This window comes from Rhinopithecus roxellana, chromosome 1, assembly GCF_007565055.1.
Source record: "Rhinopithecus roxellana isolate Shanxi Qingling chromosome 1, ASM756505v1, whole genome shotgun sequence".
Taxonomy (NCBI): Eukaryota; Metazoa; Chordata; class Mammalia; order Primates; family Cercopithecidae; genus Rhinopithecus; species Rhinopithecus roxellana.
Genome location: NC_044549.1, coordinates 140,389,210 through 140,416,515, shown reverse-complemented (window position 1 = coordinate 140,416,515; position 27,306 = coordinate 140,389,210). Strand labels below are relative to the sequence as shown.

At 33.4% G+C, this 27,306-nt stretch overlaps 1 protein-coding gene across 1 annotated transcript in view; it reads left to right on the top strand.

The window, feature by feature from the left end:
* NAALADL2 (N-acetylated alpha-linked acidic dipeptidase like 2) overlaps positions 1–27,306 on the top strand; it is a 977,694-nt gene that overhangs the window by 302,819 nt on the left and 647,569 nt on the right. The gene's annotated exons all lie outside the window — the stretch shown is intronic.

Sequence of the window (27,306 nt, the reverse complement as noted above, 5' to 3'; positions counted from 1 at the left end):
CTGACCTCGTGATCCACCTGCCTCGGCCTCCCAAAGTCCTGGGATTACAGGCGTGAGCCACCACGCCCGGCCTCTGCTAGGAGTCTTATAGTTTGGGATCTTATATTTAAGTTAGTTAGTTTTTGGATATGGTGAAAGGTAGGGGTCCACTTTCATTCTTCTGCATAAGGCTAGACAGCTATCCCAGCACCATTTATTAAATAGGGAGTCCTTTCCCCATTGCTTACTTTATTGACTCTGTTAAAGATCAGATGGCCATAAGTGTACAGTTTTATTTCTGGGTTTTCTATTTCGTTCCATTGGTCCATGTGTCTCTTTTTGTACCAGTACCATTCTGTTTTGTTTGCTGTAGCCTTAGAGAATAGTTTGAAGTCAGATAATGCAATACATCTGGCTTTTATTTTGTTTGTTTTTACTTAGGATAGCTTTGACTATTCAGGCTCTTTTTTGGTTCCATATGAATTTTAGAATATATTTTCTAATTCCATGAAAAATGATGTTTCTAGTTTGAGAGGAATCACATTGAATCTACAGATTGCTTTGGGCGGTATGAGCATTTTAATGATATTGATTTTTCCTATCCATGAGCACACAGTGTTTTTCCTTTTTTTGTGTGTCTTCTATGATTTCTTTAAGCAGTATTTTATAGTTCTCATTGCAGACATCTTTCACCTCCTTGGTTAGATGTATTTTATTTTATCATTGTGCCTGTTATAAATGGGATAAACAAACTTGTTTTAAAATGTTTAGTGAAGCATAGATATTTTACATTTAAATTGTCAAAATATGTTTGCAATTGTCAACTTTTAATTTGCTAAAATAAGAAAAATAAACTATGATCAATTCATTATGTCGTAAACTGAGGCCTATTTTAACATCAAAAAGGAAAGAGTCTCAAATTTTAGGAATTGCACCTAATTGTATTAAACATTTTATTAAAACATCTCCTAATCAATATTTTTATTTAAAGACATCAAATGCCACATTGTGTAACTAACCTACCACAGTCAAGCTAAAACATTAGCTACATCTTCTTTTAAGTAATAGTATTTTCTTCTCATTTATACAAAACTCTGGTTAGTTGTCATGACAGCAGGATGCCATATATTTGAGGAAAATTCATGACACACTTTTGGTTTATAATTATTGTCCTTCTTTTAGTACTGATGTTAAATGTTAGAGTTTTTGTTCCTTCCACTTAAAACATAGTTATAAAAATGTCTGTCAGTAGCACCAAAGTAGTGGCTTGAACCTGAACAGATTCATCCTTAGAGAAAACCGTTTCCTCTTTATAGAACTGGATTAGTGAAGTATGGTATTTAAAATCTTGGACTCTAGAAAGCCACCTGCTTCAGCTGAGGTATTCAGACAAAGACTCTTGGAAGTGGGCCACGTTTGTGCAATGCTCAAACCCATTGCTTACGTGTTTGACAGTAACATCTGGTAGCAACAGATGCTGAATTCTAGAGAGCCATAATTATTTTGAGAGAAGGAGAAGTTGTCTTACACAGTTATTATCATGCTACTACCTCAGGTATTAGAAAGAGGCAATCATTTTGTACTTCCCTGGCAGCATATGTTTTTTCAATTTTGCAGATGAAATTTCTAGATCATATACAACATGAGATTACGAATCATTCTATGTTTTTAAGCAATAAGTTTCAAAAGAGCATAAAGGATCAGATGCAAATGTTTTGTTGTCTCTGTATGCCTCTCTAAAAGCCATTGAGGTAGGTGACAAAAAATTCATGGCTAGCCTATTACAAATAAAAGTTGATAGCAATACCTCTCTTGGTTTCACTCTCTATCCTGGAGCCAGTCATAAATAAGACTGTCAGATTTTGTACCAATGAAAAGATTTTTTTTCTTAGCTTTATCTCAGCTGTTAAGAATTCCCTTTTTCCATTTTTTCTCTCTCAGACAGATTATTATTAAAAAGGATATGACAGGTGCCAATGCATCTATATGTTGTCTCTTGGAGCAATATCTTATATGGTAAGTGCACCCACAAAAAATAGTTTTTTGATCACATTTACTTCCAGAAATAAGAAACTGACATTTATACTTTGGTAGCATAGCCAGTTCAGATAGCCCACCTTAATTTGCATTCATTTGTCATAGCTAATGAGAACAAGTAATGGTCATTTTTAAGGGATACAAAGATTTTCAGGGTAGGCATTTTCAAATACAAATTTTACCTGTCTTCTGCTGCTCCCTCTGAAATTCTGAATACAAGGCTACTATTCATTGATTTATACATGCTTTGTTTCATCAGACATTAATGATAGCCTACAATATATAAGGCATTCTGGGAGGTGTTAAATACACAGTAGTGAATGCAATAGGCATAATCCCTACCCTCCTGCAGTTTATAGATTAGTCATAGGACTTACAAATTCAAAGTCCTTCAGGGCCAAACAGGTAAAGATGATGAGTAAGGCCATGAATATAAGCCTATAATTAGTGCTGGGGGTTGTAGCTGAAGGAGAGTGATTGTGCTACTGGATGGAATTGAAATTCAAAATTTGTTTAAACAATGAATCATACTTACAAAAATAAAAAGACACACCTGCAGTCTGAGCACTTTATTTAACTGGCTCTCCACCCATGAGACAGAGCTTCTGGTCGTGAATCAGAGAAGGGATGTCCCAGAGAGTGTGAGATCTGTGTCTGCATTTACAAGCTGGTTTTCTCACTTAGCGCATATCATGTGATCAACAACTGGGCAGGTAGGCACCTTGGAGAAGTCAGCTATGGAAGCCAGGATGAGTTGTCCAGTTCTTATTCACAGAGCAACCACATGTAACTGGCTGAATAGATGGCCTACCTTAGGCACTCATGATCTATCATTGACTGGTGTTCGTGTTGGTTACACTGTAGTGCTGTCTGCTCAGATCACATTCAGCAGTTCTGGCTGATACACTGATTTGCTTTATTGGTAGTGACTTTTATCCAATTAATATCTGATTTATTATACTACAAACTGGGAATTGTCTTTTAATTCATAGCAAATAGTTTAATTGTTTTCTAAAGGGTGAACTCTTATGACCTTATTTTAATGTGAGTATAGGTCAGACTATCTGTGGGCCAGGGGTCTCCAAACTGTTGAGCTGAGCATCATAGCAAAATAAAAGAAACAAAAAACAACAATCAGAAAAACCCAATAATGATTTTACTATCCATCATACATACATACATGCACATATATACACACTACTCGACTTTATGGAAATTTAAAAACTTATGTAAAAAGTTGAAATTTTTAAATGAATGAAATATCATCAAAGGCTATGGATTAAAATAATAGTAACAATAAAAATAATATGTCATGGCAACAACAAAAAATTGTAAATGCTAACATTTATTTGAGTGCCTATTACCATCTAGATACATCATCAGTGAAGGGAACATAAGTAATAACCAAATGTATTTTCTAACTTATTCTATCATAAAACTGTTCATGTCTACTATAGTAATGCCATTCTTTTTTGCTGTTTAACAGATTAAAAGTAATGTCTTCCTTGTAGTTTGTATTTATTTTTAACGGCTGTTATCAATTGGGTAATGCCTAATTAAGTTGGATCATATTTGATTAATGGTTTATAAAGCAGGGTTATGTTGTAGGATGTTATCAACAGTAATTCCAAAACTTTGAAAAGAAAATTTGGCACAATAATGTAATAAAGAGATCTAGTTTTCTTTAAGAAAAATAGCAACATTCGGTCGTGTTTCTAAGATCATAGATCTAGTTATTTGCCCTTGTCCCTAATAGACCATCCCATGGTAAATTAACCTAATACAAACTTGTTTTATAGTATGAACATCAAAATATTGTGATTAAAAAGACAACTTTTGATTGTTTCCTTCTGCAATGATCTATGAAAAATTAGGACTATGATACTTATACTAATGATACTTATACTATTATTTATACTTTTTAATGTATGTGGGTACATAATTCTTTGGGAAGATTAAAGAGAACTGGCACATCAAAAATATTATATAGAAGTGAAATAAGGATCTGGTAGTGGTGGGGAAATACAATATGGATATTTAACAATTGCTACATTATGTAAAATTCTAATGTATTGGCCATGAGTGGTGGCTCATGCCTGTAATCCCAGCACTTTTAGAGGCCGAGGCGAGTGGGTCACCTGAGGGCAGGAGTTCGAGACCAGCCTGGCCAACATGGTGAAACCCTGTCTCTAATAAAAATATAAAAAATTAGCTGGGGGTGGTGGCAGGCGCCTGTAATCCCAGCTACTCAGGAGGCTGAGGCAGGAGAATTGCTTGAACCCGGGAGGCGGAGGATGCAGTGAGCTGAGATCATGCCACTGCACTCCAGCCTGGGCAATAGAGTGAGACTCTGTCTCAGAAAAAAATAAAAAAATATTCTGATGTGTCTAAATAGGTTCCCAATAGAAGGTACCCAGGGAAGCCATGAGACTTTATTATAAAATAGAAAAATTACACATTCATAAGTAGCAAATAGTTTCTAAGGTTGAGATGCATACCTATCTCTTGTATTTTCGTATTTCTTATTTTCTCTTATATTTTTATTCTTTGAGAACCTGTATGTCTTACTAACAGGAAGTATACAACTTACATCTTAAAGATCTACCTCTGAAATTTCTCCCACTGAATTGCTCAAAACCTTAAAGGTTTACATGTTTCAAATGGTGTCTAGCTTTTCCAGCCAAATGAAGGGAGAGATAAGAGTCTGCTCTTCCCAGTCTCCAGCTGCTGTTGCTTTTCTGTACTGTCATGTCAGTGTTGAAGACGGGACTCCCCATCTAACAAATAATGTTCTGTGATGCAATGAGGCCTACCTTACCTACAACCAGTTAAGGTCAGCTTGATTCCGTGAAAGAGCACTTGCACTGTCTCAGTTGGAGGTTGCCCTGTGCGTGGGTCTTAAAGGATGCAGCTCTTCATATACAGTTTGTTAGTTCACATATGGAACCTTGTCCATGGGTCCCGTTCTACTGTAGGGACACTGGGTCAACACTGATCTAAGTTTTCCCACATTTTAAACTCCAAATTACTATTATGAATACATTTTAGGGTTCAAGTAAATTTAGGTTTTAAATAGTTTAAACAGAAATAATTTTATGCTGTATTGAAAGAAGAGGTCACCACTCATTATGTGATATCAAAAAAGTAAAGTAAGGACGAGCTATGTTAGTCTGACTGAGCAAGGCGAACTCCCGGTGTCATTTAGTTTGTTGGCATGCAGATTTCTGAAATGGGGGTGGGTTGCCTTACGTCTTGGAAGCTTTTTCACTAGAATGAGTATACTGCTGATTGCCATCTTTCAAAGAGTGAGGCTGTCATTGATTGGTTGGCTTTCAGAGGCTGCTCACTGAGGGCAGCTGTCATTAACTGATTAGAATTTTAAAACCAGTTCTGAAATTGTAAAACAATTAGACTTTTTCTATACGTATGGGGATTTAAACAAGTCTCAACTTTTTCCCCAACTAGTGAAACTACCCACTTGATTTATAGGAACTCTTTTGAGGGGATTTACCCAGAGTTTACTCAAAGTGACTCCTTCTTTGAAGTGGTGGTCAGCGTAACTTAATTTTCTAAATGATAGTTTCTAGGTGATTTGAACATGCATACCTATTTTTAGTACCTGAGGCTGCCTTTAATGATTTCAAGGACATTTTCTGGTACCTTTATCACTAGAAAAAATTCTATGAAAACCATATATCATTTTTGTTGCATTATCCTACTGGACTATGAAGATTGAATCCATTAATTATAAGCATAATAATATGGTAAATCATCTGTCTACCCAAAAAAGGTAAATCTTAATTCTTACAGAGGCAACATACCATTGAAGTTAAGAGCATAGATTTTAAAGGACAGATTATCTGTCACCTACTTAATAGGTAACCTTGAGAAATTTATTTAATCTCTCTTTCCTTATCTGTAAAATGGAAGTAAAATATTACCTTTGTTATTGGGTTGTTATTAGGATTAAATAAATTATTATCTGCAAAACATTTAGGACAATCCTAGTACATAGTGCTATGTAAGGACAGCATGTGTATACTTGCTTGCTTTTATTATTAATAATATCATAGATTTTTTAAGCCATTTTCTGGATAGTTGAGAAGATAGGAAAAAAGCTTTTCAACTTGTCATCATGTTTGCTTTATTTTTCTTACTTCTGAGGAATAATAATGGGTGTCTTTAGCACTTAAACTGTGAAATATTAAGGATATAGATAAATTAAAATACAGCAGAGAGATCAAAATCTCAAATGTCTGTTTACTTCTGATAAAAGCCACTGTTTGAGAGGATTCGTAGCAAATCATAGTAATGTCATTACTCCATACCCCTGTTATTTTAAAAAATAAAAGAATTTCAAAATGAGCAAGAGCAAGCTTTAGTTAAATACAAAGGGAGAAAATGTCAGAAAGAAGAGTTGAAGGTGTGTGAAAAAGTGAAAAGGATTCACTCAGATTTTGTTCTCATGAGGATATTACAAATTGACTACATTCGTATGACCTTGAGGATTTAAAAAACCCATCTCAGTCAGTGGTCCTCCACTCTAGCGGGGTGTAACAAACCCCTGGAGAGGTGGCAAAACATAGGATGCCTGAGTCCCATCTCAGGTCTCTGGGACTGTGGGACCTGGGTATCAGCAGTTACTGGGAGAGTTTCAGAGTTCTCCAGAAGAATATGAAGTGCAGCTAGGGCTGAGAATTGCTGGAATATTCCAGGTATCCCTTGGCTAGTGAGTAGCTGTTTTGTGTAACCACTGTAGCAGTTGCCTCTTTGACATGTTCTTCTTCACCAGGTGTAACTTGTTTGCCTAAACGTTGGCACTGGTGCTGTCAGAATCAAAGTGACCAAAACCAACCTGCCTAGCAAACCAAAGCTACAGAGCCTTTGCCACAGCAAAACTAGTTCAGGAAGCTTCTGGTAATATAGGAATGGGAGAATAAGATTCATGACAATCTTTTTTTTTTTTTTTTTTTTTTCCGAGACGGAGTCTCGCTCTGTCACCCAGGCTGGAGTGCTGTGGCCGGATCTCAGCTCACTGCAAGCTCCGCCTCCCGGGTTCACGCCATTCTCCTGTCTCAGCCTCCCCAATAGCTGGGACTACAGGCGCCGCCACGTCGCCCGGCTAGTTTTTTGTAGTTTTTAGTAGAGACGGGGTTTCACCGTGTTAGCCAGGATGGTCTCGATCTCCTGACCTCGTGATCCGCCCGTCTCGGCCTCCCAAAGTGCTGGGATTACAGGCTTGAGCCACCGCGCCCGGCCATGACAATCTTTATATTGGGAATTAATTCATGGTACTTTAAGTGCATAGTGGGGTTTTCTTGTCCTTTATCTTATTAATGATCTTTACTATTTGCTTTATGCTATGTCTTGAATACAGCTATGTATGTGTGATTATTAGTCATCCTGTTTTAATAAATAGTTTATATTTCTCTAGATATTTATGACTATTACATTTAGAATATGTAGCCAGTGTTCCCCAATAACTGGGCATTGGAATCATCTCAGAGGCTTTTAAAAGAGACATATCTTTGGGCCTCATCCAAACCGACCGAATCAGAACTTTGAAGGTGTAAGACAAGCATTGTGATGCTTAAAAACAAAACAAAACAAAACAAAAACAAAAACTCCCCACGGGCTGGGCGTGGTGGCTCAGGCCTGTAATCCCAGCACTTTGGGAGGCTGAGGCGTGTGGATCACGAGGTCAGGAGATCCAGACCATCCTGGCTAACACGGTGAATCCCCATCTCTACTAAAAATACAAAAAATTAGCCAGCCGTGGTGGGGGCGCCTGTAGTCCCAGCTACTTGAGAGGCTGAGGCAGGAGAATGGTGTGAACCAGGGAGGCGGAGCTTGCAGTGAGCCGAGATCTCACCACTGCCCTCCAGCCTGGGCGACAGAGCGAGACTCCGTCTAAAAAAAAAAAAAAAAAAAAAGCTCCCCACGTAATGGTAATGTCCATCTAAGTTTGAGAACCGCTTGTACAAGAGATGCAGATAAAGCACTGAGGGAAAAAAAAAAAAAAAATGAGATGCTAAGAGAAAAGGAAACAAATGCATATTAAAATTTAGCGAACATTTTGAGGAAACAGTAGAATATATTCTTACAGAAGTGGAATGTCTCTTTAAAGGTGTTTATTTACAAAGTGGTAGGTAAAATTCAGATCTGTCCAAATTTAAGGAGGTGGAGTAAATGACCCTTTGAGTTAGTGTTAGACTAGGGGTTCTTGTTTTCAAATTTAAATGGTCGTGAGGGAGGAGCGAATACTTATTCTTCCACATTTGAAACTATCCCGGAACCTGAGTAAAATACTGAAGAGAATCATGGATTTAAAATGCGACCAGAATGCTTTTGATGGACGTTAGATTTCATGCTCTTTATTCTCAGACAAATCTTTAGATAAATACCTCGACTCAGTGAAGATATTATTATTAATGTTCTGCATGAGTGAAGTTCATTATTCAAAGATGAAATATGTAATTAGTGTATATTGAAATGCTTATAATGTGATCAATGATTGATTATGCTTATTATTTCCTACATTACTTTTTTATTTGAACACTGTGTTGAAATGTACTCCTCACAGCTCTAAGAGGTATAAACAAGAGATATTCTGCAATTTGGTGTAGTAAACTAATGTATCCTGTATTTCTGTGTTATTTTAAAGTGACATTTAATGATGAAATATTGATTAGTTAAATATTATTCTTTCTTAAATTACTAAATTTGTGGTAGAAAATGTAGTAGATTGTCTATCCTTCAAAAATGCTGACCAGAGGACTTCTAGAACTAGCTCATCTAGCAGTAACAACTTAGAACTTCTCATGGGTTGTAGTTTATACAGCTAACCTACAGAAAAGTGGGGAGGAGGTACCTCTAGACCTATTGTGTTCAAGTTAAAAAATAGATGTTTAAAATTAGTTAACTTGTTGTATCCCACCTACCTGGGTTGAGTATAAAAGAGCGAATCAAGTCAGGTCCAACACATTGTTTTAACTCCATGATGACGTTTCTTTACATAACAAAGCCACTGCCACCAAGTGTCACATTCAACCTCTGTCTCTATTTCTTTCTCTTTGTTTTTAAAATTGAAAATAGAACGTTTGGGAAATTTTTAGTATGTACTTAGTTAATAAAAAGTCTAAAATAATACTTTAAGCTAAAGTTATAAAATTGAACAGACATATTAACCTTGGAACTATCTAACTCCAGTTGCACCTGTGAATTCTATCACCAGGACAGTAAAAGATTTTCCAAATCTAAATAAAATGCATCATGATCTGCAGACAGCAGCGTTGTGTATTTGTAAAAGCTAGAATTGTAAATTAGAGTTCAAATCTTGCTTAAGTGTTTTTCTATTTTACATCTTTCAATTCTCAAAACATCAGTTTTATCATTTGTAAAATGTAAAGAATAATAGCAGTCAGAGTTGCTATGATTAACAGTATGGTATTTGTAAATAACCTGACACACAGTAAGCGTTAGGTAATAAATGGGCATTATTCATGTTTTAATTGTGTATATCTGTAAAATTTACAACTAAACACCTCTGAATTAACCTCCTTATTAGGAAAGGCTCTAAGCTTGAACTGGACATCTCTTCTTCCATCCACATTTGAACAGTAAAGTCATAGGATCAGCTGGCAGTCACTTACCACATATATAGCCAGAAAAGCTAGTTGAAAATGAAGAAGGACAAGAAATCATGCCACTAATTGGGATTTCCCAGTTGATTGTCATCTCCCCATGTTTAACTAGGAAGTTATCTCATAGAACAGTTTCTATCCTTTGGGATAGATGTAATTCAGTGCAATTCCAGATGGTGATTAACAGTTTCCTAAATAACTCACGGGACTGAAGTTGATCAACAGACAGAATACCTTTCTTACCTGGTTGTGAATGGGCTATGCATTTAATTTATCAAAATCTAATTTTCCTGAAAAATTAAAATTAAAAGTTTGTTCTAATAGTCCACTCACCAAAACCAAAAGAATTTTAGAAAAGGCTTATGTAACTTTTTAAGATTTTTATTGGAGAACTTTGTACAAGAAACATATTCTTCCTTTACCTAAATCTGTTAGTTTTTGAGGTGTTTTCTTTAGACATGGAACCAGAATCTAGGTGCAATCATTTATTTCCTCAGTCACCAAACATTTGTTTTGTGCTTATTATGTGTAAGGTACACTCAGAGTCTAACTAAATCATATTCAATATTCCTTAAAACAGTGCTTCAGGCACAGGTCAGAAGGGTTACTGATTTTTTGACCCCATTTGGTGAGCAGAGAGACCATTTCTATTTCAAAATAAGGACAATTTTCACCCCAAGTAGAAAAAGCAAGAACACTGTGGTTTATAATATTCCATTTAGCACGAATGTTACACTATTTTGAATTGGTAGCTCGACAAGTAAAGCCATCCTCAGGAGTCCAAAACTCAATGGTTCAGTGCATTTTTCTGTGAAAGAGATGCTTTGGACCTGTTTGAAAATTGGAGAATAGGACTTTTGGATTCAAGCTTTACTTCAGAATATTCACTCTGAAAGTAGTTTTATAATCAGCACATATCAGAAGAAAAATAAGTGAAGTAAAAATGGGGGATGATATATTTGGCTTCATAAAGTATTTTGATAATTTTAAGAAAGCAAATGACACTATTTTAAATAATTTTTGTCTTCTGAGCTCCAATGTTTAAAATATAAATATAAATAGCATTTTTTTTTGTGGTGAAGATTTTTCTGCCAAGAAAAAGAAGCAAAGTGAATTTCTAATTGAAAATTAGAAAAAATAGGAAAAACAGAGTTCTTGAAATTATCAGAAAATATGAATAAATTTAAATGTTTGAAAGTACCCTAATTTGATAATGAATAGATATATTGAAATGACCCAACTCTGAAAAATTATATGCTTATTGAAAACAGATTATAAAAAGAAAATTTACTAAACTTTCACTGTTAGCCATTTTTTATTTTTGAATGTATGTTAATCAGAATGAACATGTGATAAAGTTAAGTCATTAGTGAATTTTTACATGATTTTTTAAGTTTTAGAAATCAAATTAAGAGGTAAAGGAAAAAGCATATTAATTTAAGAATTCAATTTGGATTCCAACAAAATCATATAAATTCAGACTGATATTTTTAGCTTAATAAAGATGGATGACTAAATTATTTTAGATCAATGTGTTCTCGATTTTATTTTCAGATATGCAATTAGCTACAAATGCAATGAAAAAAATCAGCCAATCATATCTGCAAGATTCTCACGAAAGTGTAAACAAGAAATTTTAAAGGAAAGTCTGGGTTTGATTGATATCAAAACTTCAAGGACTAACTTATCCAAAATTAAAGAAGTATATTTGCAGCAAAAAGCAGCTGATTTGAGTAGTGTGTGTGTCTGAGCCTATAAAGATGCTCCAAACAGGAATTGAAACTTTATTAGAATTGTAGTCAAGTTTGAGAAAAAAGGGTTGAGTTTTGTTTTGCATACACACACATCATAATATGTATCTTTGAATTTAGCCTTCATGAGATTTTTGACAGGAAGTGAAACAATTTTGTAATGTCTCTAATGTTTTCATCATTTTCAGTGCCCAATTTATGCAATGTGTCTGGGATAACACCACCAATTTTTCAAAATCTTTTGTAGGTAGTTCAAAGCTGTTTTACAGGCATGAGCCACTGTGTCCAGTGTGTCTTTTCTTATAAAAGTATAAACAATACTTAATTGCTTCTCTGTAAGAAATAATGATTAATTCAAAATATTTGTAACAAAGACAAATAATTGTAATCTTGAATAGTCTCCAAGAGTTTCAAAGTTAAAAAACTTTCGCCATTTTGGGAGATATCAAATTTTTTGAAAAATAATTTATGCCAATTTGGAAGTTATCTTTTTTCCTATATTTTGCTAGGAGTAATTCGTGAAATTAATATTTATTTCCAAGGATTAGCTATGTATCAGTAAAATTGTATTTACATTTTTAAGAAAATGATTATAATGAAACAAAATGTATCTTGGAATTGCTATTTCAGTGGGATAGTCATTAAGTGAATTTAGTCAAATATGTGCAAAAATTTTACAAAAAAGTACATATAGAAGCATAGAACTTCAATTACACCACAACCACAAAAAGATAACCATAAATGATTATCTGTAATCATTTCATTTTAATGAGTTTGCTTGTGTCTGTTCTCCATGGCTTTTACAGTAATGATGTAGGCATCATAGATCTGATGAAAGTCCAGGTTCTTGTCTGCAAGCAACAGAAGCCAACTTTTGCTAACTTAAGCAAAACAACAACAACAAACATTTACTGAACAGATAATAAGTAGCTCACAAAATCAATGTGAAGACTGCAAAACAGAAAGAAAAGGATTGAAAGATGGGTATGGAGGAAATAAAAACTAGAATAAGGGTTAAGAAATGGCCACACAGACTATTTTATTAGGATATCACTACTGACTATGCCAGGAATGCTGTAAAACCCTAAAGGCAATGCCATAGATAATTATCTAAATAGCTCCATGTTGTTGCACTATTGCCTCAAGACTAAAATTCCCAAGATGGATCAGGGTAGGAGTCAGGGCAGAGGGTCCAGGTACTTATCATACCTTTTCAGCTTCAATAGTAGATATAGAATCTGTTTTCCACCAAGAGTAAATCAGAAACCAACCCCTGCCCCTGTCCCACCCTAAGAATGATGTTAAGATGTTAGACAATAACACATGTACATCATATATCAATTAACTTTTTTTGGTTTGCCCAAACTTCTATAGCAAGTAAAGTGCACTGGTTTTGTATTCTTCTCATAGTCTAATCATACTTTATATTGCCCTATCATAAGGAGAGAGACAATGACGTGGCGGTCTGTATCTGTCAATCAATTATTTTAATCGTTCTGATGGTGTCTGGTATACGTGCTGGTAATAACTGTCTAACAACTGAAGCAGTTTATAACATCCTTCGCATAACCTGAACTTCTAATAACATCTTAACAATTTTTTACACAGTCATATCTGGGTATGACTTTCTTTTGGAAACCTTTCTGTTGTCTATTTTATCACAGCTAAAGCAATTGGAATTTTACCTTGTAATCTTCTGAGCTTTTACTATCCATGACAGTTAGATAGTTTTTGCTGCTGTTGAAGGCCTTATATTAATTACAAGGTCATAATCTTCAAACAGGTTTAGTGAAAATATAAACTGAGTTTGGGGTAAAAGGCTATTAAATTTCTCCTTTTCTCTCTTTCTTAACCAGGAATTAGTATCATGTTACCTATCCCTGTCAATTAAATGCCTTGACTTTCCCTTTTCCCATGAGAGCCCACATTTTATTTATCCACAGTGTTGTGTATACCTTCCCCCCTCCTCCAGAATATTTAAAATTTACACTGCACTAGATTGTGTTGTCTACATAGATATCCACAATAATGAAAACTATAGGTTGAAATCGTATCAATATGTTTATTGTTTAATAAATAGTGTTTAAGAGGCAGTGTTATGGAGTGGAGGTGGAAGTATCATTTGCCATGTTTATGAAAAAATACCAAAGGTTCTTATTTTCTTCAGCTTTGATTGATTGCGTCTCCTAGTACATAGCTAATACAAATTATTTGTGCCTCTTGAGTATGTAATATGAGTCTAAAGTTGCACTGCATCCTCATACTGTTTGCAAACTCTGTAAGTGATTCTTGCCAGGAACCAGCACTCAAGGAGAAAGTTAATATTCCAGGATATTGATTTGATTTCATTTTCAAAGGAAATTTTGTCAAAGTAAAGCTGTAAGACAGGCGTATCTGGAAATTTGTTTGTGCATATTAATTTGTATGCTTGATCCTGTGTTTTCTTTTCTCTCTTTAGGGAAATTGAGATACCTGTATATTATTTAAATATTTTGAATCAGATATTTGTGTTTTAAGTTTTAGAACATTTTCTGACCATACAAATATATAATCTCCAACTCTTTAAGCATGCAAATGATGTTGACATATGAAGAAAGCCTAGATGAAGTTACATAGCCTGGAACTAATCATTTCTTTCTTTTTTCAGCGCTTGAAAAAGTAGATCTTTGACAAATAATTTCTCTGATTTGACCATCATGATATATATTGTTTCTGAAAAGTGTCTTAGTGAGTTAGTCTGTGCTTATTTCAAAGAGGCAAGCATAATTTTTGTGTTATACTTAAGGTTTATATGAAATGAAGTTGATGTTGTAAGACTAGAAGTTATAGCAGAATAGGTTTCAATGACTGAAAAAAAAATTGCCAGTTTTCCACTTTAAAAAGTTTACCCCTGACACAAAGGAAAAGTTCAGAATAATTATGTGTGCTCTTTCTACATCCAGATTGTATAAACTTACTGGAAAACTTCCATACGCTTTTTAAATGAAGAATGGACCATGATTATGAGATATTTAGAAGAGTTATGAAGTAGTTGTTTGCAAATGTAGGTGCTGATTTCGCCCCCAGAGGCTCAATTTTGTAGGGTATTCTCTCTTTTAAATGAAAAAGAGGTACATGTATTAAGGTTTTTAGGTAGTTTACACAGAAAGGAAAAAAACATGGAAATTTAACGTGAACTGAAGTTGGTATAGCCAGACAGAACTAAATTAATATGAAGATGGAGGGGAAACAGGACTAAGGATAAGAGTGAAAACCATAATAGTCTACCTATGGAAAGTGTTGAGAGTAGAGGAGATGCTGATTTGTGTTTCATTGTTTGTCTATTACCAATAACAACTATTCATACATGACTAGTATAAAAAGACCTATAGGTCTATAGTCCTAATATTTTTTCACTTCCTATTCTATTGTAAATTGATTTATTTTTCAATTCATCTGTTTGGCCTCATGTGGTAGAGCTACATAGTTCTCTTTCTGTTCTTCATTGCACCTTTTGGTTTGTACAAGCCTTGGGTGAGTACCAGAAGGGCAGCTGGTCACACACTGGGGAATAAAATTCAATGATTCATGAGCATACACAGGAAAGAGCAGACTGTTAGTTCTTGAGGATAGTCTGCAAGATTCCATTCTCAATGATGCAGAAATTTGAATGTGAAACAGGTTCTGATCGTGACATTTTGCCAGGAATATCTAGTTGTATTGAAGTTCATAAAGCAAATACTACACAGGTTTGCATGCTTATGTAGGAAGTTTAAAATGTGATTGCATGTCCTAACATGCATAGTAGTATTTTCTTTTTCAATTAATTTTAAGAACTAGTAAGTTCAATTCCAAGACATTTTAAAAATGGCTATTTTTTGTTTTTTTATCGACAAAATAAATGCATTCACATTAAAGAAACTTAATATAGCCATAAAAAAATAACAAGGAAAAAGTATGAGTAACCCATTTTTATTCTGCATTAAAAATATGAGATAATAAAAATAATATGTAAAAATAATAATTCTACTTTCGTTAATACTATCTTCCCATTCTTTCCCTCAACTAATAGAAATAAAAAGTTAAAGGAAAGATGCTGGGAAACTGAATTGATAATTATTTAACTTCTTTTAAAGGATAAAAATATCAATTTTACTGTTTATAACATTTTTAAGTTATTTAAGGAGTTCAAAAAAAATGGTGCCTATTAGTTAACCAAGTACATATTGCAAATTGGCTTGTATAAAATAAACAGTAAGGTTGAATAATATTGGTTACTCTAGATAGAAAAATATTAATAATAAAAATACACATGATGTGGAAGTTAGATTATATTGTAAGTTCCTAAACTGTGTTAATGAAATGAAAAAAATCATGTCAACCTATTTTCAATGGTAACAACTATAAGAGCTAACAGATTTGGGGGCGTCCCTCAGGAAAGACTTTGAGAACCACAACAAGCATTCTCTATAATGTATTCTGAGTCTCTGCACCAACTTCTGTAGGACTTACTCCCTGAACTACAATCAAATGTAACAGAAAACAAAACATTAGAAGCAGACAAATTGTAGAGAAAGGCAAATGGATGCCCCATATCTTTGAATAGAACTATTTTCTGCCACACCTCTTGCCATGTATGCCTTCAGCAGGTATTTACTGCACACCACTCTGGGCCATGCTGTCCTGGAGACACAGGGATGAAGTGGTGAAGGTGCTAAATCTGTCCACATGACACTTACATTTGACTTCTAATCTATTATTACTCAATTCATATATTCTTCTTTCTATGAAGACTTTCTCAACACCTAAGCCGAAACAGATAATCTCTCCCCATGCTTCCATAGTATTTCAAAGAATTACCAATTGTCATCCTCATAATGTGCAATGTTTTAAAGTTAGTCTTGCTTACTAGACCATGAACATCTTGAGAGCGGATTTTTTGGATTAGTCTTTCAATCTCCAGTGCCTCATAGGATTCCTGGCCCCAGATGAATTCTTGATAATGCTTATGTAGTGAATGGGTAAGTCAATCAATCAATAAGCAATAAGTGAATTGATAGAGTATCTTCAACAGAACAAACTAAAAAATTAAAAATTCATATTCTAAAATTTAAGGCTCAAAAAAGTTATAATTAAAAGTTAATAAAATCATGGAGTTGCATTTACATTTGTGTATCAAATCTTGGAATTTGGAAGAAAATATAATGGTGGTAAGACCATAACAGACATTCCTGTGCAATTCCTAAGAAATGGTTTAGCTTCCCCTCTTCAAAAGGGTTCCTGTAAATTAATGAGCTTAGTGTGTGGTGTTAAGTATATTGTGTAATATTTTTCAGATGTTGAAATGTTTATCATGGAAGGCCCTGCACATCCCCCACCATGGGATGTACATCTCTTGCTGACTGACTTTCCTGGATCCCTCTCTCTGCCTGATACTCTTCCAAACACAGAGACACCACAGATTCCAGAGGTGTGCTTAGCATCTCTACTGCCTCCCAGTGCCCTTCACTCTGATTGACCCACCCTCTTCCTCTTATCATTGTTTGCTTATGTCTTTCTGTTTACTCTCCTTTCAGGAATAACTATGTGGACTTCAGCACCAGCCTCACATTAGTTCTTCTGCTACCATTTGCTGGCTTCTTCAATATCACCATCTCTTGCATATAATGGACTCCACATTTTTTTTTTTACTCTTCTAAAGTTTAATTTTAAAAAATCTTACAAGAAAACTTACGTAATATATATATACACACTTGAATTGTTATATGCTGATGTGCTTTACCGTCATTACTTTCAGAATCATGACTTAGAAAATCTTACCCCTTGAACATAATTTTCTCAGAGTTATTCCCCATCTTTTCCCAATTCAATTGCATATAATCTTATTATACAAACACACAAACAAAACATGACAAAACTACTTTTATTATGACTTGTGCTTCTGATTCTCACCCCATTTCCCTGGCTTCCTCAAATTTCTCACTCTCTCTCCATTTCTTCCCATTCATTCTTTCCTCTCCTCAAACTATCTTCTATCTCTATGCCAGAGATAAAACAATTACAAAACCACTAAGCTGCCTTTCTATTAGAATATCTAATGGAAATCTTTCTGTCTTGATCCTACTGTCTCTCAGCAGCAGTTAGAACTCTTGGCAACTATTTCCTTGTTAAGAAACCATGTTCTTTTTGACTTGCAAAACAGCACACATTTTCAGTTTTTTTTATTGTGGTTGGCCATTTCTTTTTATACTTTGCTGACATCATATCCTCTCCTATAATACTGGAACCTAAAAGACCCTCTATCCCTAGATGATTTCATGTATTTCCATGGATTTAGCTACATCTTTCTGCTGATTACAGCAATATTTATATACCTGCCCTTGTTCTCCTCAAATTTCAGGTTCTATTGTCATAAATATAACTACCTCTTGACCTCTCTAACCTCATAGCTTCTCAAACTTTGCATATCTGAAATAGAACTCTTGAATTTCCCCTCACAATATCATGATCCTCACCCAATCTTACTTGCTTTAATATATGAGATCACCTTACACCCAGCTGTTCAACCCCTAACTCACATCTAATCAATCATTTAATTCTCCTAAATGTGGCCTGAATATGCTGCCTTACATCCATATTTTTTTTTTCACTTCCTAATCCAGGACATTTAAGTTCTTTCTAGTGCTAATCTTCCCATCAGACCTTCCTGCCTCCATTCTTGTATCCTTCTAATACAGGGGTCTGCAGACTTTTTCTATAAACAGATGGTAAACATTTTAGACTATGTGAACCATACAGTCTATTGCAACCACTCAATTCAGCCATTCATTGTAGCAGGAAAGTAGTCATAGACAATACATAAAATAATAGGTGTGATGGTGTTCCAATAAAATTTTATTTACAAAAAAAGAGGGTAAGCTCCTGCCATGCTACAGCTAGAGTGGGCTTTCTCAATGCAAATATGATGTCACTCCTCTGCTTAACACCCAGCCTGAATGACTTCTGACTACGTATAAAAGAAAATCCAAATGTATGGCTTTCAAAGCAATTCTTAACTTGGCTCTTTCTTTCCTTTCTCATTTTATCTGAGGTCCCATCATCTTCAATCTCCATTCTCCTTTAAGTTTCTTAAGCGTGGGCAGGACTCAGGACCTGCTACATAATTTGCAAAGCCCAGTAAAAAATGAAAATGTGAGGCTCCTTGTGTCAAAATTATTAAGAATAGCAACATGGCAATAGATCATAAACTAAGCACAGGACTTCTCTACACACCTATGAATCCTGAATATCCACCCTATAATCTTTGAATATACATTCTTAAACCCTGAACAATATCCTCCATCACCACTTATCATGCTGCTCTTCCTCATCTTTTAAGCTTCAGTTAAAAAGCAGCGTTTTCTCAGGCAAGACTTTCCAACTACCTTGCCCAAAGTAGAACCTCTCTCTATATCCATGTCTTATTCCTTTATATTTTATTACAGTATGCTTTTCATTTTTTTTTGCACAAGTTGTCATTACTGGAAATTAGATATATATTTTATTTGAACTATAAATTTTGATAGCATTATAATAATCACTGACTCATGTATTAATGACCCAAAACAAATAAGCATGGGTTTATAATGAAAACTGGTTATTGTGGTAGAGAAAATAATTCTGAGCAACTACTACAATTTTTTTCTCGAACCACATTTCTATTTTATTATTATTTTTGGTATATATGGGGGAAACAAGTTTTTGGGGACTAAATAAGTCAGTTGTGATGAGAAACCATAGATATGTAAGTTAAATTAAAAAAATATTTTTATGTTATTCCTGGAAGAATCTGTGGCAGCATAAAAATGAAAACAAATATATTTAAGGATAACCAAAAACAAAGTCCACCTTAAGGAATCAAGTCTGCACTTTTAGGAACTAAAACTAGGCTACTTATAATAAATGCAAAATTTTATGTATAGATAGCCTAGTTTATAGAAATGTTTCTTTGACAAGAGGAAGCATATGCATTCTTCCATAGAAGACTTTTCTGGCATGTTAGCATGAGAAATGTTCAAGAGAGTCCTTTTATAATATATAATGTGATTCCCAGGAAAATAAAGTATAATACAGCAAACAGTATCTTCAAGTTTAAACTGTAAATACTTTAAAAATAATTGTTCCTATGTACTGTTTTGATTTTAATAATCAAAAGCATGAAAATACTATATAAAATTATATACTTTTTCATATTCAATTCTAAATTATTCATGTGATTTCATGAATGTAAAGATATCAATATCAGAGGCTGAGATATTGATATCATTTTTGTTTTTATTTTTCTCTTTGTTCTAATGGTTCAACTTATTAGAAGACTGAAAAAGAGACATATACAAAATCAATTCAGGCCAATTTGTTTTCTTAACTCCAACATGAACCTACATTATGGATAGTTTGCATTACTTATTGAATTATTAAAAAATATGTGGTAGGATATCAAACCCACACAAAATCTTTGTTATTTTGCTATCAATATTTAAGGGCTGGAATTTTATTGTTGTCCTCAAATAAGATAAAACATTTTAGTATATTCACGAGAAACAAAAGTTATTAGAGGAAGAGCAAAACAGGATAGCTGTATAGATTTTTTTAATGTGGATCATCCAGATTAATTTTACTGTTCAAATATATTACCACCAAAACTCAAGTCAATTGAATGCACAGGAGTCAAGTTGACATTTTAGCTGATCTTCATGATTGAAGTGGATCAGCTACTGAAGATTTTTAGAATAATAAAGTTCTAAATAAATTTATTTGTAATAATATTGGAGACATATGCTTTCTGCAAATGCTTACTTCAAACATAAATCTTTTTGTTATCAGTTTACTAAATACTTTTGGAGTAGTTATATCAATATTTTTCTCTCTTTTGGATATTTACAAATGAGAGAAATATATATTTCTGAAGTTTGGACAGCTAGGTTTAAGTACTGGTTCTGCTACTTACTAGCTGTCACTACAGGCAGATAATTTAGCTTTTGTGAATCTCAGTTTTATATATGGAACAGTCCATGACAGCATAACTAAGAGGGTAGTTGTAAGAACCTGGAAGATTACATATACATATATATATATACACACACACACACACACACACACACACACATATAAAATCTGTTGACATATACAAATGATAATGCTATTTTTGATGATAGTATTGACATAATTATTTTGTAAGACTGCAGGAACTGGCTGAAAGATTTTATTGCTTTTGGTTCAATGTGATATTCTCATTTCATAGTTCATTTTTCCAATTCTGAGTTTTTATTCCTTTTTATTTTTTCTTTATTGCCTTTTGCATCCTGTCCGTGATGCATCCGTTGTCATTCCTGTACTGCCAGTTTGGAAATACCCCAGAGTATATCATTATATAGGTTCAACCAGACTTTGATGTTAGCTGTTTTGTTGGATGAGGGCTATTCTATTGATTTATTACATGTTGCATAGGAATAGATACCTGGAGACACATATTTGTTAACTTTCTGATATAGTTTGCAGTTGCAGGTGGTGGTTTACACAATTTAACATCATTTTAAACTCTCTGGTTGAGAATATTTCAAAGCATTTCCTTGATATGAGTGAGTTCTACACATTTTATTTCCTTATGTTTAACTTTTTACAACCTGTTTGGGTTTCACTTTAATAGAAGTGTTTGAATAAGCCTACTATGTTGACAACTTTTAACTCCATTTAGATTTCATATGGTATTGCTCTGTTTTTTATTAAGTAACTGACATGCAATTTCTGTTATATAAAGTGCTTGAAATGAATTCTTAATTCCCAAACTATATTTCTCTTTTCCTCTTGAACCAGAAAAAATAAAAGTTTGTAATAACTATTGCAAAATCATACCATTTATTCTGTTAACTTTCTTTATTTCTACTTCATTACATGAAAATAAATTGATGATTTACAGAAGGATTTTCTGTTGAAATTTTTAAAATAAAATAAATTATGTCTATATAGATATAGACACATGAATTTACTTCAGGTACTTTCTATAACAAAACTTGTCACTGGATACTTAACAAAAATGGAGCAATAGGGTATGCCATCTAAATGGAGTTTATATATATATATATATATATATATATATATATACACACACACACACACACACATACATACATACATACATATATAAACACATATATAGTACTTGCCTAGAAGCGAGATAAAAGATGTGTTTAATATCTATTTGCCACTTCAATAGTATATCCTCTATATTCCTTGACTCTAAATATTATTCTATAACTGTATTCCAAAACACAAAGGATTTATATAGACATTCATATAGAAGAATAATCATTGGGACATTGTTTACAATAGAGAAAAATTGAAAACTAAAACAAACATCTCATATTAGGAAATAATTAAATTATGGAAATTCACAACTCTTAATGTGATGTTGCCATTAAAGCATGTTTGTATTCATTGGTCCATGTGTATAATGTCCTGTAAAGAATATAAGGATATAAAGGCTAAAAGGATACAAAATTGTATATTGAGCATGACACAAGTTTGAAAAAGTATATAGAAGAGATTAAAAGGAAATACACTAAAATGCTAGTATTGGCTGCCATCACAGAGTTATAATACAGATGAATTTAGACTTTTTTTTCTCATTCACATTTTTTGTTTCCAAATTCCCCAGTTTTCGTAAGGAATATGAGAGTTTAAATAGTTTCCTTTTTTATTTCTTATATGCTGTCATACCTTTAAAATTTTCAAACCCTTAAGAATCCATACATCTCAGGCTTATAAATTAGGTCAGGTGCTATTATTCTGCATTTCTATTATACTGCCTTATTGTGTCACAAACTTTTTTACAGAGAAGCAGTGTATACTGGAGACAGAAAGACCAGGCAATTTTGAGACTGCAGTGTAGAGAGGAAAGTAAGCAATTTGCCAAGTAACTCCATATAAAGTCACATTTTGCCATCCAAACAATGGAGATGGACCATGACACATAGCAATCGAATAGCAGATTTAAGTCTCCTGTCATTTTATACTATTGCCTTTTAAATGGAGTTGTGTATATAATATATTAATTGTACTTCATTCATCTTGTGAGACAATGTGTGTAATTAGAAACATTATAATACCAATAGGTATATGAGGCATTGGTAGTATGGAAGGTGAATTATTTGTTCATTTTTATTCATTCTTCTAAGAAACAGGTATTGAAATTCCTCTGTCTAGCTACTGTGTTGCAGGCTAAAAAGCAGAGTTGTTATTTCTTCTGACTACATTATTATGTCTACATAATCTATTATAACAGAAGAACAGATGAAATGTAGTACATGCACACAAGGGAATACTAGTTGGCCATTAAAAAAATAGTGAAATCATGTCATATGCAGCAACATGAATGAACTTTGGGTCATTTTATGTGAAATAAGCCAGACCCAGAAAGACAAATTTCCTATGTTCTTACTCATATGTGGAGAGTTTAAAATGTTAATCTCCTTTAGGTTGAGAGTAGAATGATAGTTACCAAAAGCTGGGAACGTTGTTTGTGTGGAAATTGGGGGGATAAAGAGAAGTTGGTCAAAGGGTACAAACATACAGTTAGACAGATAATCTAAGCTGTAATGTTGGATATAGGGTAGATTAAGTATAGTTAGAAACAAAGTCTTTTACATTTTAAAGTAGCTAGAAGAGAAAACTTGAAATGTTCTGAACACACAGAAATGTTGAATACTCAAGGTGATACCCCAAATACCCTGATTTGATCATTACACATTCTATGCATACTAAAAAATCACATGTACCCCACAAATATGTGTAATGTTATGTATTCATAAAAAGATACATTGATAATGTAATCATATCCCACAGTATAATAATTTTTGGAAGATACATATATATATCTATCTAAATATATGTGTGTATATATATCTAAATATATGTGTATGTGTGTGTGTGTATATATATAGTCATTTGCAACCATGACTTGAGTACTAAACCAGTGTAAATTTTGACCAGATCTAACAACTGCTTTGACTATTATCTTCTTAGTCAATAATAGTAAAAGGTAATTTCTTGCATAAACAAAATATACATGCATTCCTGGTTAAGAAACAAGTTTGCTAACTCTCAATCATTATCCAAGTGATAACCCTGTAGTTCTTCAGTGCTTAATGTCTTATACCAGTGTTCAAAAGCACTATAAATATCTGAATATTGTATGTCACGCATTTGCTAAATACCCAGCATTTTGTAAAGAAATTTTGAAATCTGAGGAATTGAAATTATCCTCACTCTTGCAAGAAAAGTAGGAGAACCATACATGAGTAAGACACAAAGTTGCTTATGACTTATATTAATACTAATTATTACAGTATTATATACTATACTAAAGTATAATTAAAGTATACTATAGTATAATTAGTATCTTACTAGATACTTAGTATCTTACTAGATGGTAAGATACTAATTAAAGCAGTGAACACAGGAAATGGAAGATTTGAAATAGTAAAGGAATTTCATTGAAGAAATGAGGCAGTGAGTTCCAAATGGCATTTAGTACTTGGATTATTGAAAAGGAGGGAAAAATATCTCCTGAATACTCAGTGAATTTAAAACTGTTTGTTTTCACTTAATGACCCTGTTGTTTAAGACTCAGACTTATTTTTTGATGTTTAATGTGCTATCCATTAGGAGTGTTCGAGCAAAGGAACAAAAGTACAGCTTTTCGGTACTCTGTCAAATATAGGTATTCCATACTGGTGTCTTCAAAAATACTGCAATGAAGTCAGGTGCGGTGGCTCACCCCTGTAATCCCGGCACTTTGGGAGGCCAGGGTGAGTGGATCTCCTGAGCTCAGGAGTTTAGGACAAGCCTGGGCGACATGGCGAAACCCAGTCTCTACCAAAAACACAAATATTAGCCAGGCGTGGTGGCGGCGCCTGTAGTCCCAGCTACTCGGGAGGCTGAGGCAGGAGAATGGCGTAAACCCGGGAGGCGGAGCTTGCAGTGCCGAGATTGCGCCACTGCACTCCAGCCTGGGCGACAGAGCAAGACTCCATCTCAAAAAAGAAAAAAAAAAAAAATTAGCCAGGCATGTTGGTGTGTTCCTATAGTCCCAGATACTTGGGAGGCTAACATGGGAGAATTGCTTGAGTCTGGGAGGCAGGGGTTGCAGTGAGCCAAAGTCAGGCCACTGCACTCCAACCCGAGTGACAGGGTGAGAACCCATCTCAAAATAATTCCAATGACATTTTTCAAATAGTTGATTTGAGTGAAGCTAGAGTGATTTAATCTTAAATAGGACCTTTATTTAAGAACCATATTACATTTATATGTTTTCCAACTTACTGGGCCATCTACTGGTGTCCTACATTAGTTGAAAAAGAAAATTAGTAATTCTGCCGCATTTTCATGTTCCCCATTGGTCTGTTTAGCTTTCCCTTTATTAATTGCATTCAAACTTCAAAGTTTCAAGCACGTTTATTAGTGAAAGTTACATCCATCTTTCTGTCTTCCATGCTCTCAGCATAGTTTGTTGCATTCAGTTAAGTGTTTTGAAGTGGACTTCTGCAATTTTCGTCTATGGAATTTAAAAGTTTTCTTTGATTTTGACCAATATCAGAATACTTGTCAATATTTTAATAGCAGACTTGAGAATTATATTGTACTTTTAAGGATGATTCTTCATTTTGATTTTTTTTTTTTAATTTTGGTCCTCCAGTTGTATGTAATTGTAATTTTCTATGGGATATTATTTTATTATTGTATCCTCAGTCATCCTTAAAAACTTTAGAACATAAATTTTAGAAAGATTTATGAATGGCAATAACACACTCCTAAATCTCACAAACATATATAACACAGCAAAATGTACTATAAAATGTGGACTCATTTGCACGCACTAATTATTGAACAATCCATATAAAAAATATTTTAAAACTCTTTCTTAGTATTACAAGTTATCCCGTGTTTAATAGCCTTCCCTCTTCATTCAACCAGCTCTTGTTCTCATGACCATATACATTGCCAACTAAGTAGCTTTTTATATGCCAAACTTGTTGTTTCAAACACTTATTTTTAGCTACTGGAAATTAGCACATCTTCATAGACTTCAGTTATGTATTTGCAACATTTTCATCTTATTTGAAAAGCAATATTTGTGCAATTATCTGAATATCTAATTGCATCTTTCATATTGCCCTCGGTATTTTCTACAAGAACATGAAAATGAAAAATTTATATTCTGACACAAGAAATAAAAAGCAATTTTCTTGTATGTACTAAAACAGAACAAAGAGAAAAATAAGTATGGCAAATATTATATATTTTTAAGTTTAATTGGATACTTATTGGACATATGAGTGTTATTAACCATGAAGGAAAATTAGAAAAAATAAAAGTTCATAAGCACGATTCTGATAATAGATTAATAGAGATTATGTTTAAATACTATGATATAACCCAAAGTTTATATAAACATATATACTATTCATATGTGTGTGTACATATATATGTGTGTGTGTGCATATGTGTGTGTGTTAATAGACACATCTCTGTTAATAGAACTCCAAAGAGAGAACTACATTTAATGTTTAACTTTTGCCCATTAGTCTTCTTGTACACTATTAGGAAGATAAAGAGTTAAAAGCATGAAAATTCAATGAAGATAATTTTTTAAATGATACTGAATTTTTTGAATGTACAATTTTTTTCTCTTCTGTTTTTCATTGTATCATTAACAATTTCATGACCAGAGATTATAGGAATTAGTTTTATTAAATTTATACAAATTCTATCCTGTAAAGACTTGGTTTGGGGTAGGATGCAATGTAATACAAATGTGCAGAGCTAAAATAATCAATTACCCTTTTTCCCAGAAAGGGAGAAATGATCGTGATTTGTAAATACTTTGACAGGATTTAGTGTGTGGAAAAGAAAACTTTTAAACATAAATTTGCCTTTTATTTTATTAGCCATAGTTTTAAAACAGAGTTTTTTAAAAATTTCAATATAGCATTAAAGTCGTTGACAATTAAATACATATTTTCAGTATTAAACAACTTTTTTATTATCCCATGTAGTCTATGTTGGTTTGTAATTTTAAAACAATGTCCTTTGTTATGTTACATTTTAACTGCTTTGCTCTTTAAATTGTTTTCACAATATCTTCGTCGTTGCATTTTAAAATTTCCTGTTGTCTTTGAAATTTCATATAATTTTATATTCTTCACATCACACTCTACTGTGAATACCTGTATGTAGTTTTTAAAAAATTATTTAGTTTTCATCTGACATACACACTGACCTTCTTGCTGTTTCAACAGTTAATTAAGTGGTGTAGAATAATTGAGATGGCATTTGTCTTTCAACTTCAGTTTCAATAGTTCAATTATCTTTTCTGATTTTTAGCCAATAATATATTTATTTCATATCTTCACTCAATCTGTACTAGTAAATCTAACATTATGTTCTGAACATACAGGAATTATCTTCTTAATATTCAGATGTCACATTGGGAAGAGATGCATTTAGGCACAAAATTAGATGTAGCAGTGAATCATACAATATCTGCTTTATTTGTAATACATATCTTCAAATTTTATCTTCAGCTGCCATCTTTTTGTATTCAGGCAGTTATTTATGTGCTAGAAAATATACATTATGATATGCTATTCATCTGGAAATTGTTTTGAAAAGACTAACATTCTATTTTGATAGTATGAGACAATTTTTATAAAGCCCATTTTCATCAGGAACTGGTTTATTTGAATGTGTGCATTTCATACTGAATGATTTTTATGTTTGCATGGGTAACGTAATTGTAAATGTATCTTTTGTGGCCAGAGAGCTGTAATTCTATCTCCTGCTGCCTTGGAAAATGACTTTTTTTTTTTTTTTCAGAATTT